This window comes from Monopterus albus, unplaced genomic scaffold, assembly GCF_001952655.1.
Source record: "Monopterus albus unplaced genomic scaffold, M_albus_1.0 scaffold203.1, whole genome shotgun sequence".
In the NCBI taxonomy this organism is placed as follows: Eukaryota; Metazoa; Chordata; class Actinopteri; order Synbranchiformes; family Synbranchidae; genus Monopterus; species Monopterus albus.
In genome coordinates, this window is record NW_018128083.1 from 54818 (window position 1) to 68887 (window position 14070).

Consider the following 14070-nt stretch of genomic DNA (forward strand, 5'->3'; position numbering starts at 1 on the left):
AACACGCCACAGGTTTTCAAACAAAAATCAAATCACAGGAAAGTTACAGTGAGGATAAGAGACATGAACCTACCTTCGCTGTACTTCTGTACAAGTGACTCCAGGCCTGTCTCAACCTAGTACACTCCTACTGCAGCTGTAAACGTGAGACTCCAGAAAGTTGTCCAGACAGGTAATGACAGCAGGACTCCTCTCCTCCACATCAATGGATTTCCAGCAGAACGTGAATCTAGTTCTGGTTTGTGTGACTACTAGGCAGCAACCTGCGTGTTTCTCCCCTCCCAGTTCCTGTCCCGTCCCTCTTTCTGTGGGGCAGATCACACAGTGAAGCTACTGAAGGACAGGCAGCACCTCTGTCTGCACACTGGCTCTGGGTACTGTTGATGTTGGCATCTGTAATAAAGACTGCCTTTCTCTTTCCTGCATGTCCCTCTGCCCTCACAGTGGAGTTTTCACCTCTGCCAAGGAGAGGCTGAAATGGAGGAAAGGTTGTGTGACGGCTGTATCTGCTTGTCAGGGGAAAGGAGTGGCAGCCTGGTGTGACACACTTGATTACCCAGGCTGATTGGAGATTATTTTTGGCTTCCAGTGGCGCCCTCCTAAAACTGAAACCCTACGCTTCGTTTTCTCCTATAATTATCTCTTCCAGTCGTCCCATCAGTTTGACTGTCACTCATCTGAAACCGAATAGTTCTTTCTTGTTTGCCGGTTATCACATAACCGGTCTAAAAGTGCAGCACACAACACCCAGAGTGCTCTTCTCTTCCTGTGAATTCACACCCTGGGGGAACTTAAATAAAAAGGGAAGTAGTTCAGCATGTGACTCGGTTACAGTTAAATAGCGAAGGAGCAAATATAGCTCAGCATTGATGAGACAGAGTGCCTTTGGGAGGCAGAATGGAGGGTTCCATTTTTAAATCTAATTGCAAATACTTAACCATTGGTAACCGACAGAGTGAGGGAGAAAAGCGCAAGATGGCTCTTCCATCCTGACTATTAAAAGTAGTCCAAAGGAGAAAGCCAACACTTTTTCACTGGTTTAATTCTGGTAATTACTATCACAGAAATACGCCTTCAAATGAATGCAGATGTGGCATCATGTAAGCAATCTGGGTGTGGGTGTGAATATAGATGTATTATAAGAAATAAATAAAACATTTTATAAGGCATTAATATGTTAAATGTGGTGTTTCAGTTCCAAATGGTAAAACCCCCAAACTTTAAAATGAAAAATGATTACTCTTACTGTACAGTATCTCTCTGCACTCTAACACCTTAAAATGAATGCTGTAGCCTGATCATAGAGCATGGCTCCCATTCATTGCCTCCACTGAGCATATAAATAGACCTCTCCACCATATGTTAAAGTCAATCTGTATAATTTGCTTCACATAAATTTGCTGATGCACATACAAATGGCTTTAAATCGCACTCAAGCCAGTAAATACCACATTTGCATTTCCAGTTTACTGTTGCCAAACATACTCTGTCCTGTAGGTCCAGGAAGCATTTGTAATTAGACTAATTGTGAGTCCCATCTGGCAAAACTGCCAATATTAATCTTTATAAGCAAAACAAGTCCCAGACATACCTCATGCAATGCACACTGCCAGTTAGGGTAACTAAGGCAGATGCAAAAGTAGATTTTTTTTTTTTTTTTTACCTGTTGAGACATATAACACAACACAACCTATTAGTATGCCATTAGTATACTTTATTAGATTTAGGAAGTGTTTCTGCTCTGTTCTGAGGTTGGGCCAAGTAGGGGCCACTAAAATGCTTACTCTGTGTGTTGCACCTAGAGCTTGTGGTGATGAGACCTCTGGTTGACTCTTCCTGCCCCTAGAGATCTATATTTCTTCCTTTGAACACTTCCTCTTTAGATGTGACCTCCACTAACCTTATGAACCCACACCTCCTCTCCGTGTCCACACACAGAGAGGCCCTCCTGCTCCACAATCCACTGTGTGGACATGTGCCAGCTTGCTGCATTCAAGTCAAGGATGTTCGTGCCCCTAACCCTCCTAAACATGACAAATCTGAGCATACTGTGCTCAAACTGCTGGTGTGAAGAGCATAAAATTATTTTGTCACAGTGTGTTGGAGGTAAAAATTACAATTGACTAATTCTCCTAAAAAACCTTGACTATTTGAACCATTCTAACATCTATTTTTGCACATTATGTCCACAGGAAAGCAAACTAACACAGTCAGAGATAACTTGTAAATGTGCATTTATTTTAACACAAGATCGACATACGTACACATTCCACAACTATGGTATTGTGGTTGTGGTTCCAGTTCCTGACAGAACTCTCTGAAACCCATCCCATCAACTATACCAATCGGCCACATGCCCTTGCATATGAAGGAAACAAGTTTATTTGCCCAACCCGCTTGTCATGCTGCAGACAGCAAGCTTGTAGCAGGCAGTGTAAAATATGAGTCCAGACGTGGCTCTTTGTCTGGAGTTCCTGACACCAGCCCATGCTCATTTGGGTGTATATTTTGGAGATGTGCCCTCAGGTTGCTAGTGGTGGAATGGCAGGCCTACTCTAGCTCACATGGATTACACCTAATTTTTTCTTGACCTTAGTAGTAGTATTGAAGTATTTTCAAATGGGGCTTTTTAGGTTGTTTGGGCTGCAAATCACTCTCTGCAGCTATGTTTTGTTGTGAACTCCTTGCCATCATTACTACATATAATGTTGTGCATGACTCCTGTCTGTCATGCACCTAGTGATGACTGAAAAAATGGAGGATAAATGCATTTGCCTGGCATTGAGTCTCATGGTTATTAAACAGATGACAGAATGTGTACAGTGTGTAAATGTAGGTGTATTAACCTACAGTACATCATCCATGTGTCAGTATAGTAAGCAACCTTGAGGGACCTCTAATGTACAATATCAGCACAGCTGATATTGTACATTAGAGTCATCATTTATGTCTGGGAAGAATGCTAAAATCTCAGCAACTTTCCATTCCAGTAAAATATGAGTTCAACAGTCAGCAGAAGTTATTTCCCTAAGTTAAAAAAAAGAAAGGATTGTCATGAAGAGGAAGAACTGGTAACTGTTTTTATGGTTGGGAAGGTGACCTGTACAACACATAAAAACAACAGGACAGAACATTTTTGGACTCCATCCCAGTCATCACTTTCCAGAAACTACTGTTGTTAAGGGCCTCCACCTCATCCATGTGTCAGCAGCTTATTAGTAAGGTGAGCCTCACATTTCCCTACCAACTATCTGTCAAACTGACAGTGGTAGGTGGAGAAAGTGAAGTAAAGTGAGGACCGGGAAGCACCGACGACTGCTACACGTCCAACTGTTTTTTGAAGATGTTTCATCCACACTCCAACAGAGAGAATTCTCCAGACACAATAATGCTTCTCTACAGATGAACTGCAGGAGTTCCTGTGTCCTGAGGGGAGGAATGTGGTGTCTGATTATCTACCAACCAAACGGCCTGACAGGGCTTGCTGATATTAATGTAACTGCCAGGTAGGAATAGCACTCCTACCTGCTGTGTCTCTCTTTCCTTACCTGAGGTTATTTGCAAACCTAAAAACTGATGACTCCTTTCCATGGAAAGAGATTATGACCGCATTGTAAGTGAACTGAACTGAAACCATTTGAAGGTGTCCGACACATACTGAACTGAGCCATTCAAGACGTAATTTCTTGAAGACACTTCAAACACAGTTTGAAGTTGAATTCAGTGCTGGTGTTCATCATGGGGTAGAATGTTGATACCTGAACTGAGCCCGATGGGACCCGTTGGTACCTGGAAGTTTGGGCTGGGTTTGGGCAGAAATGTATCAATTATGTTCAGGCCCAGGTCTGGTTCGGACATGTAGGTTAAACCTTAGGCTAGATGGCTCGAGCACTGAAAAGTCTGCTTTGTTTACTGAGAAAGGGGAAAACACCGTCTCGACTGCATCGGGCTCGGGCCAGGTTTAGACATTATACATTATAAGCTTGTTGGGTCTGGGTCAGGTCTGGATGCCACACTCTTAGGCATGGGTTGGGTTTGGACAGAAATATGCAGCCTGATCCATAATTTATCATGAGGTGGGGTCTTGATTGTGATGTGAATGTGTAGTAGTGCTAGCCTGACACTGTTTTCTTCCCCTTCAGGATCCAATGTTAAACTCTCCCCTCAATGGTGGCTATGACTCAGTAGGTACAGCAGCTTGTCCATTGACTGCAGGATTGGAGGTTCATTTCACCAGCTTCTCTGGCCCATGTGTCAAAATATCTTTGAGCAAAACATGGGACCCCAAGTTGCATCTGGTGGACAGGCAGCACCTTTTGTGGCAGCTCTGTACCCAGTGGCGCGTGTGACTAGGTGAATTAAGGTAGGTAAGTCTGGAAAGCACAAGTGATAGTTCACTGTCCATCAAGGAGAAGGTACTTTATAATTGAACTCATGGTTAGGGAAAATATCTTTTCCCTTTGCCATTTATGCCTTTATTAGAATGTTGACAATATGAATATGACAGGAAATGAAGGGAGAGACATGACATGCACACAAGGTCCATGGCCAAATTGGAGTTGGGGATATTGCCAGCCATGGTCAGTGCCTTAATCCTCTATAGGACACCAGGACACCTCAACTCAGACATCAGGTTATTTAGTGGTTTGCTTTCATAGTACTTACTCTTGTTCAAATGAACCAAGGTAAACCCATAAAGTTCACCCTGAGGCAGAGAGACACAGCACCACCCCAAGCTTATTGCCAGAAGAGTGAGCTTTTCCATGGCTTTTGAGTACAAAGCACAAACCTGAATCTCCATTTTCCTTGGCATGACTTAAGGAAATGCATGCCCACTATGGAAGCTCCATTTAGGTTATGAGAGGGGAAATAAAAGCATCACATCTAAAGATTTCAATCATAGTCACAAAAACTATTTTGATGTACATAAATACATCAGAATGACTTTGGCATCATGCAGTTCTGCATTTGCCTCAACTGGTCATACTACAGTGAGAGCTGCTATTAGCTACAGTAAGATCAGTCCCCATGAGCCTGTGGGCTGCCCTCTTCTTCATAAAGACATAGATTATGGCAGCCCCTATAGAGCCAGATTCCACATGAAATAGATCAGTTTCACATGATTTTGCCCTGAACCTGCCCCACAATTACAGTAAAAGCCTGATCTCATCCCAAAGGAAGCCGCCTAATCTTGCAGCCTAATATTCTGAAACATCACAACCAAAGCCTGTAGCAACATGCAGAATATTCTTTTGTGCACTGCTGTGACTCATGGAAACTATAATTCATGACTAACTGTTGCCTTGTTACAATAAAGACACTAAAACACAGCATCTCCAGAATGTTGTGTCTATTGACAGTAATTGTGATAATAATTGGAAGAGACAGAGGAAGGACCAGCAGAATAATCCCCTGCATGTTTTCCCTGCCACATGTTACCAGGCCTTATGGCAACCTGATGACCCCAATCCCAGAGAGCCAGTGGGCCAATGCTGGACATGCATGAACAGCCTGAACAGTGCACTTGGTCCGATGCATAAAAAATGCAGCGAGTATGAATAAGTGCGTAGTTTGTTAATCAATATTCTTAGAAATAAATGTTAAGTTGGTTGTTTGCATAGTGTGTCATCTAATTTGGTTATAGAGGTGGAAAGTACAAATCACTTTGCTGATTCAAGTTATTTCATTCAGTTAAGTTCAAATTTTTTATGCAGCTTGTTCATGTCTCCCTAAGCTAAGCAACCTCCATTCAAATGTGCTTCACTAAATACACCAGTAAGCAGTGAAGGCTATGATGTTCAGCTGTATTTCAAACTGTCTTCAGCTGAGTAATACATTTAGTCTGTTTAAACTGTTTTAGTTTCAATACAAAGCTAGTCCTATACAAGCACTGTTTATAAGGTTAATAGTCACATCTGCTTGGCTAGATAAAGATTACCTACTTAGCTAAAAAGAACAGCACTGACTTAATGGGACAAGCATCAAAGTTTTTCACAGTCAAACATCTACCCGCCTTCTGCATAAGACTTTTGGCAGCAGTGCTAGAGCCTAAAATGTCAACTGCCATGAACTTTAACACACACAAATCTGCTTCACTGACTAATTTCCAGCATGAAACCTGTCACATATTCTGAAAAAGATGCTGAGGTTTGACTGGCACTGTTGCACCATCCAATTTTATGTAACCACGTTGTTTAAAATCAGAGGTAGCACAATAATGTTGTACTCTTCATATTCATTTTGCCCAGAACAGAACTAGCTACAGCCATGGACAGCCACTGAAAAACCTGTAAGCATTTTTCTCATGAATGCAAGAAATCATGGTGAGGACAGTCTCCATGAGAATCTGGTCCACATATAGAAAATGAACACTGAAGGTCTCATGGGTGGAGCTGGATGTTTACACATCATAGCAGCCATTCCTCATACTTACAAAATGTAGTATGACAAGGTTAGGCCTGTAGTGATGCTTATGTTCAGCAAGTTCTTCAAACAAATCTGATATCTGGATTATCCACCAACGCTGAGCATCTGTGATATAATATCAGTCACACAGCATCAGTCTAAAATTCACTTGTGCAAACAGTGAGGATGATCAAATTTGCAGACGAAGACAGAAGTGCTGCAGCTTTGATGACTCAGTGGCTTAGATTTGGATTTTGTTCAACCTCAGTAAAGTGCAATCAGATTTATTGTCCGAAAGTGGAGTGTCCTTGTTGTGATAATGGATGACAGGCCAGCAGAGTAAGCCTCTGTCCAGCTGACCAGTCCTCACCCAGTGCTCTTCAAACTCATCAGGCGCTTGTCACATCTTCCCGGCTCTGAATACCCCTACAGAAAATTCCTCTGATGGGCCCATGACTTATTTAACACATGCTGATACATCTTGCATGAAAACAGTCTAAATGCTTCACTGCACTTCACTGGTGCAAAAGACTCCTCCAGCAGAGATTTGGATGTTTTTCTTTGAATACTTTCTGGATCATCAGTTTTGTTTTGCCACACACGGCCTAGTGGCAAATTCAAAGCAGGTAGGTGATGTTATAAATGCTGGACAAGAACACAAATATCATCTGTCATCACAGCTGTGATACACTAAATCTAAAATCATAAACAGTAAATTCAGTAGACTACACACAGAATCTCATACGCATAAATCAACAACACAGCTCAACCTATTTGAATTCATAACCCCAGAAGGTTTCATCATTGTAGAATTATCTGATACCAAACAGCTGAATGCTGCATAATCTACCTGACCTAAAAATCCTGCCCCTGAGGATAAAAACCAAGAACTGCAAAAACAAATCTGGCCTCAGAGATGAAATTATATCCACCGAGATCAAGTCGCTTATAACCCTGCTCCACGGGCCAGAGCCCCAAACTCATTATTGATGAATTAATGCATGCTTTGCTAAAACCTATTAAACCTTATTATGATATGCACGATGAAGAGAAATACCATAAGGCTGAGGCGTGACTGCATACGAGTGACTTTCCATCTCATTTGCAGTAATGGGAAGTATAGAGCAGGAGCCCGTCCACTTTGTAAGCAGAATGTGGTCTAGGTCAGCAGAGAGCGGCCTGATGGAATGAACTATTCAATCTAAAGGATCAATAAGGATTCATCACACAGTCACTCTGTGCTCAGCAAAAGAGCACAAGAAACCATGGAGCAGAAACAAAGACGGCAAACAAGCAACGATCACTGTCCTCCTCAAGTCTGCAAGGCTGCATGAAGCCAGAGGACAGGGGGAGTCACTGGGAGGATGGGGTGGGGTGGGGGGTACAACAACAGTCCAGGCACTGTCTAAGAAGTTGAAACGTCCCTTCAGCTCGAGTTTGCAGTGAGCTGTGGGTGTCCAGTACAAACATCAGCTGCCATGACATCAGACTACAGGAGAGAGATGGGAAGAGGGAATGGGTGGGGGACAGGGGGTGGAGGGTGCCAGTGCAGCTGCTGCAGTCATCTCTGCCAGACACCTGCCTGGACAGTGAGTGTAAAGAGAGTATGTGCAGCCCGTAGCATTCGTCTCTCCTGTTCTCACCTCACACAGGACACACACGCACCAAACTGAAAACAGAACACAAAGCTAGGTGCCACAAAAAATAAAATGAGTAAATGAATAGATAATAATAATAGACCAGCAGAAACATGAGAAGTGAAAGCAGCAGCCCTACCGGCAGAGAGAGACAGCGAGCAGCCTAGCACACGATCGACACAGGCAGGATGAACGCGAGGGAACATCCTTACACGTTCACCTCCCATAGAGAGACACTTTGGGCCCTCCCCTCCCTGTCTATATCTGCCTCCTGTGCTCTGAGCCTCCCCCCCTTCTGTCACTCTCCCCACGCAACTGTCGTGGCCCCTCCCCTATTCCCCTCTCTCTCACTCTCTCTCCCCCCGCTGCCCCACCCCCTATCTCTGTGGAGTTGTGTGTCCAGCCTGATGCAGCCTTTTGCTGGCATATGGTGCAAGGTCAGGGTTTGTCTCTGCAGCTACTCCCTTACAGAGCGAGACAACCGAGGGAGTGCAGGTTTTACTGACTGGCTTTCTCCTCCCTGGGTGAAAGTGCTGTAATTAATGAGATGCTGCTTTGACTTTGATTGCAGAGAAAATGTGCAGATTTTGTAGTGAAGTGGAAAATAAAAAGGTGGGTAAAGTATGACAGTGAAAAACAAGCAGCAATGTGGATAAAAATCAATCTTGCTTCTGAAAAAAGGTTGACACTCTGCCTTTCCTTCCTGAAAACCCTAACCGTAAACTTACATGAAGGTTTTTTACATAAAGTAGATGTATAGGAAAGTTCAGAAATCACACTCAGTGGCAACTTGACAGTTTCTGAAGTTATGTGCTTAAATAAAAAGTATTGAGGTTATACTGAGGTCTGCATGGCCACTACCACAACAACACAGCAGCAGAGTATTGGTATGCAGCTTGTTCTTTGCTTAAAATGGTCATCTCATGATCTTGCACATTGTTAGAACTGACAAAATGTCCTGAAAACAAGCTGGTGATTGGACACGCACCCCTGCATCTTACAATATGGTGATAAACAGGTACGCAGAGAGTAGCAATCTTTTTGAGGAGAAGCAGGACTCAGAGGATAAGACTTACTGTTGTGTCTGTGAACTGCAGCTGGCATGAAGTGGCATTAATATCCTGAACGCGCCTCTATTCACCTGGGAGGAAATTTATTAGGGGCCGTGCCCCCTTCTGACCTTAGCACTCACAGGCCTGTTGCCACAACGACTGATGCGGAAGCACAACTGTCAGCGGTGTGGGCAGCTACAAACAGAGAAACTGAGGGAGACAGTGGAGACTAGTTGCTGTGCTCTTAGTGCTGGGCCTGTAGGATTAGTGGTAATAGGATTTCCCTCTAATGGCTCCTTCTGACAGGTGGTGCCCCCGTTTAGCTCAAGTTCAGCTTTGGCTATAAAAACATCAGTGAGGTTTAAAGCTATCAGTGCCAGTCCTTGTGTTTCAAAAAACCCATCTTAGCAAGCTGTTTATATCAGTGAAGTGGCTGACAATAAGTCTTTTTTTCTCCCCAGCTAGCACAAAAATAACTACTGTACCATTAGGTTCTGCAGACAAGCCATAATCCCTGAAGTAAGGCTGAATTTTTCTCATAATCATTTTATCTAAAGCAGCACTGTAAACAAGTGAACTTCTGCTCTTGTTTTATCATTTAGCTTGGTGATATGAAGAATTTTTATACATAAAATCTAGACAAAATGGATTAAAATAAAAATGCCTTGTTTAGTCATTTTTTGACCATATCAGTAGACTGACTGATCCTGACTGTTAGTTTCTGGGCTGAGTCAAGATCCAAAACACTCAATCCCATACTTCCCATAAAGTAAAATAAAAGCTTTACTAACCTTCATGCCTGGAGGCTCATATCCTTCTACTTGTACATGACCTTGTCCCTCCACAGCTATATCTACTCAATAAAATACAGGCTTTCCAGTTTGTAATACATGCTTTCTGTTAACTGCAACACACATCGGTTGTGTCATGGAGCAGTGCGTCAACTGGTGCCTGTAGCACACACCAAATGCATCGTACAAAATGAAGAGGTGGTCAAGATGTAGTCGTGACGCTCACTTGAAACAGGACTCTGGCTGTAACCTTCATGTTGATACAAGCCTGGGTCCAAATGATTTGCTGATGTCACTTGACAAAGCTCTTCCACAGTCACAGACATTATACATAATGTAACTTGTCTCTGACATGAAAAATCACTGGACTATACCTTTAAATTTAAATTTTGAGGTGACCCTATTAATCTTATTTGTGCATTTGATGCTTAACAAGAATGAATGAGTGCAGTAAACAGAGTGCTGTAACTTTCCTAACAGTGATAATCCTACCAGTCCAATCAGCTGTCCACACTGCGAACCTCTAGCAGAGACTGATATCAAGGCCACCCAAACAGGAAGCTGTGACTGAGCAGAGCAGCTGTCTGATGATGATAACAGGGAGGCCTTGCAGCATCAGTTTGAACCCTGTCCCCACTACTGGTCTCATTGTATTCACTGTAAATATGCACCTTCCTCAAGAGCATGTGAAAGGCAGGTTTTATGCTAACACTACTTCTAATGGCAGAGTACAGTGAGGGAAAGTCCTCACAACTCACTCTTACATTTCCACTAGTACTTTTGTATCAGCTTGTCTCTCTTCATCCACATCTGTCTCATGCAAATTCAATAAAAAGCGCATTGTCTAGTTTCCACATAGACAGGAAAGGGTGGCTAAACGACAGAGATGGGAGGAGGGCTGACTGGAGACAGAGAAAGACAACAATAGCTGGAGGCACGTATGTATGAATGTAACGATGCTAATGGGGATACAGCAGCTTGATACCTTTTTTTTCATAAGCCTCTGCAAGTAGGACAGCTTGTGACATCACAGGGATCAGCAGCGCTGTGCCACACATTACAACATGAAGCAGTGGGTGAGGGTTTTAATGTTAAGTGGACACACACACAAAACCTGGGAGTGGCATTGGAAAGCAATGGGAAACTTTTGACCCTTTACATTTTATTTGGCTCCTTTAGTTAAATTAACAAATTAAGGTGTGGATGGGAATAAAAGCAGGAATAAGAAGGTCCTTTTATGTTCTTGCCAGGTTGAAAGGTGGTGCTTTTCATTTTTCACCAGTAAAGTAATGTCAAAATGTCTGCACTTCTTTTTTTTATTGAAGAAACACATCGCCCTTTCAATAAAATGTGAAGCAGCCCGCATTACAGTGTACCTTTCTGTTAGCTAAACAATTACACTAGAAAATTTCTCCCTAGCGCTGACTCATGTCCACTTCAAAAAAAATTACACTCATACACAGCACTTCATGCCATCTATTCAGTATATCAGACTGTGGCTAATAAGTCACTGTTCAGACAAAAGCTTCCAGTCATGTCCCGTGTTGTAAAAGTTGCAAAGCATTCAGAACTGTGTGTACTCAGTGAGAAAGGATTTTACTTTCAAAGCTTACAAAGCTTAGAGGTTTTGTCTGACAGATTTTTTTGGGAACAGACACCTTGTCTCCAGCAGTTCAACATTTTGAAGTCTATTTTTTTAAGTAAAATGCAAAACTGTTATTCAGAAGCATTTTTCCACGTTTTAACACATATATGAAGAGGATCTACATAGAATTCATGTTTCATAAGTGAATAGCCAACTCAGCTTTGTGCATGAATAAAGAAAACATTTTCTCAGATTATTTTTCACAGAAAGATGGAGGGCTCATCTTTGCCCCAGCAGCTATATATTTGGCCATGTAGCCAAACTGAAACGACTAATTTATATAGGCAACCAATAGGATCTGTACACTGATGTGGTTATTATTTTAGTATTAAAATACTGTTTGTACAGTAAATAGTTTAGTTTACTTCAGCATATTTGTTTTTATTTTTTGTACGTGATATTTGCAAATGTTTTCTTCATCTTTTCTAATGCAAAACACACACACAGACACACACTTGGGCAATAACATAACAAAAATGAACAAATGAAAAAGCTCATGAGAGAACTGCTGTCCAGATGCCACTCTGGTGTCATTTCTCTTGCTGTGTCAATGTGTGACCAGCAGAGGGCGCCATTATTCAAGGTATCAACCCGTGATCTTATGAAAATGAACCGCACTTTGATATTCACAGCCAACAATATGATCAAAATCAAGTGAAAATATTTGGCACATTGCGCTCTTACATCTTCCAAAAGAAAAACCAGCTGACATTGCTCACTTTACACATGTCCTTCTCCTCAGGCTTAGGACATATTGGCTAATAAAATCCTCAGGCCTGTGCTAGACATTAATTGGGGTGAAGGAGTTTGCATTGTGATGAGATGTAAATAGATTTTTTTTGTCCTTTTTTTTGACCAAAGCATTGTTTTATGTAATTCTGAAGTCTCTCTTCCTTCTCCCACCAATTAAAGCTGTGCACGCTGAGTGAAGGGGAGGAGAGAGGACAGGCCGTCGCCATCAGTTTACTAACCACTCAAGGGAGCTCATTAGAGCGGCCTGAGCTCCAAGACTTGGTGTTGTGCTGGCACTACTTCTAACACCATGTCAGTACCATCAGCTTCTAGTGAAAAAGCAAGGGGCACTTTCAACTGCATCTCCTGACAGCCTGTCACAACACAAAGGTGTCCAGATGTAAAGTGTAACTATTGCTCTAAAAACAGTATTGATGCAAGGTGTCTCATGAAACAGTAATTGAATCAAGGTCTTTAGTACAAAAAAGAAAGCAGCTAGCTGCCTACACAAATCTCAGAAGATGCTTCATGCACACTAGGTTGATGTAAGCTTTCCAGCACTGATAGAAATCAAATAGTGCTTTTTTAGAAGAGCACCTCTGTGTGCCCTGTAAAGATTCAGGCAGTAGCTCTACAGCAGTGAAATCTTGCTATAGTGAAGATGAAAGCCTTGCTTCCGTGACGCAAGGGCGTTTGTGACAACATTTTAGCATATGCTCTCTCATATGTGTGCTAACAGCAGGTGCTGTGCCAGATCTCATCCCCTGTCAAATGGCAGCAGCTCTTTTTCACATCAGATTTGGTTGTTTTGGTACCAAACGCAGCAGGGTTGGCTGGCATGGTGAGTGGTGAAACATGGTGTACGAAGAGCTGGTGTACCATACTTTGAGAGATGCCTTGGTGGATGACTACAGTATGACTACTGGAAAGGGGTCGACAAATTCACCATGGCAACAGACGGCAGATGTTTGTATGCACAGGCAGAAATGGATTTAATGAATGTTTCTTGTGCAGAGAGATGTTGGCCACATCCTGCTGAGTGCCACCTTACAGGCCAGACACCAGGATCTGGTGGAGGGATAGCTTTGGTATATTACAGCTTGGGTCTTATTTTTGTCACTCGGGCTATCATTTTTATCAACACTGTACTGTCTAAGTTCAGCGCTGACACCTGGGGACATGGCAAGGCTGTTGAAATGAAGTCCAGTGGGATGAGAAACATAAGCAGTCAGTTCTGAGGTTGTAGACAGACCCCCAGGTTAGCCAAACTAATTCAGAAGAGAAAACAAAAGTAAAAAGTAAAGTTTTCCTAACCTACTGTATTTGCTGTAGTTACCAGCATTTTCATTGTGTTCAACTCTGTTTTACATCCAAATTAAAAGGTTCAATAATGGCTTGTTTAAAATCTGCCTGCTGATGCTTGTCTTTTTTCTTTCAAATCAGAGTTTGTTGTACTGATGCTGCTGTGATGCTAGCTTCAGCATTACAGTCACAGAGGTATCAATCAATCACCTCAGTCACTTTACAAGTACCTACTGTAATCTTTTGCTTTTTAACTGTGATGATTTGCTTTGTTTTCTTCTGGATTTGGACTGGTTGATTGGAAAAAAATAGTAATTTTAAGACATCACCTTGGGCTTTTTTAATTTTGTTAGTATATTAATATATACAGTATATGCAACAGCATGCATTAATCAGCGTGCAGGGGTTACCAGCTAATTTGCACCTTAATATGACAGATGATAAAATCCATTTTATATAATAAATTATATTGTATATAATAAAATGTATCTGAACATTAATTGATT

The 14070-nt window shown here is 42.1% G+C and overlaps 1 protein-coding gene across 6 annotated transcripts in view; it reads right to left on the reverse strand.

The window, feature by feature from the left end:
* Positions 1-14070, reverse strand: part of iqsec1b (IQ motif and Sec7 domain ArfGEF 1b) — a 248188-nt gene that overhangs the window by 39147 nt on the left and 194971 nt on the right. Inside the window, exon 1 of one of the 6 annotated variants that reach the window (XM_020618273.1) lies at positions 8182-8248. The exons of the other annotated variants lie outside the window; for them this stretch is intronic. The gene's annotated coding sequence lies outside the window, so the exon portion shown is untranslated. Of the gene's footprint in view, positions 1-8181; positions 8249-14070 lie in introns of those variants that run through there. 6 annotated transcript variants of the gene reach the window in all.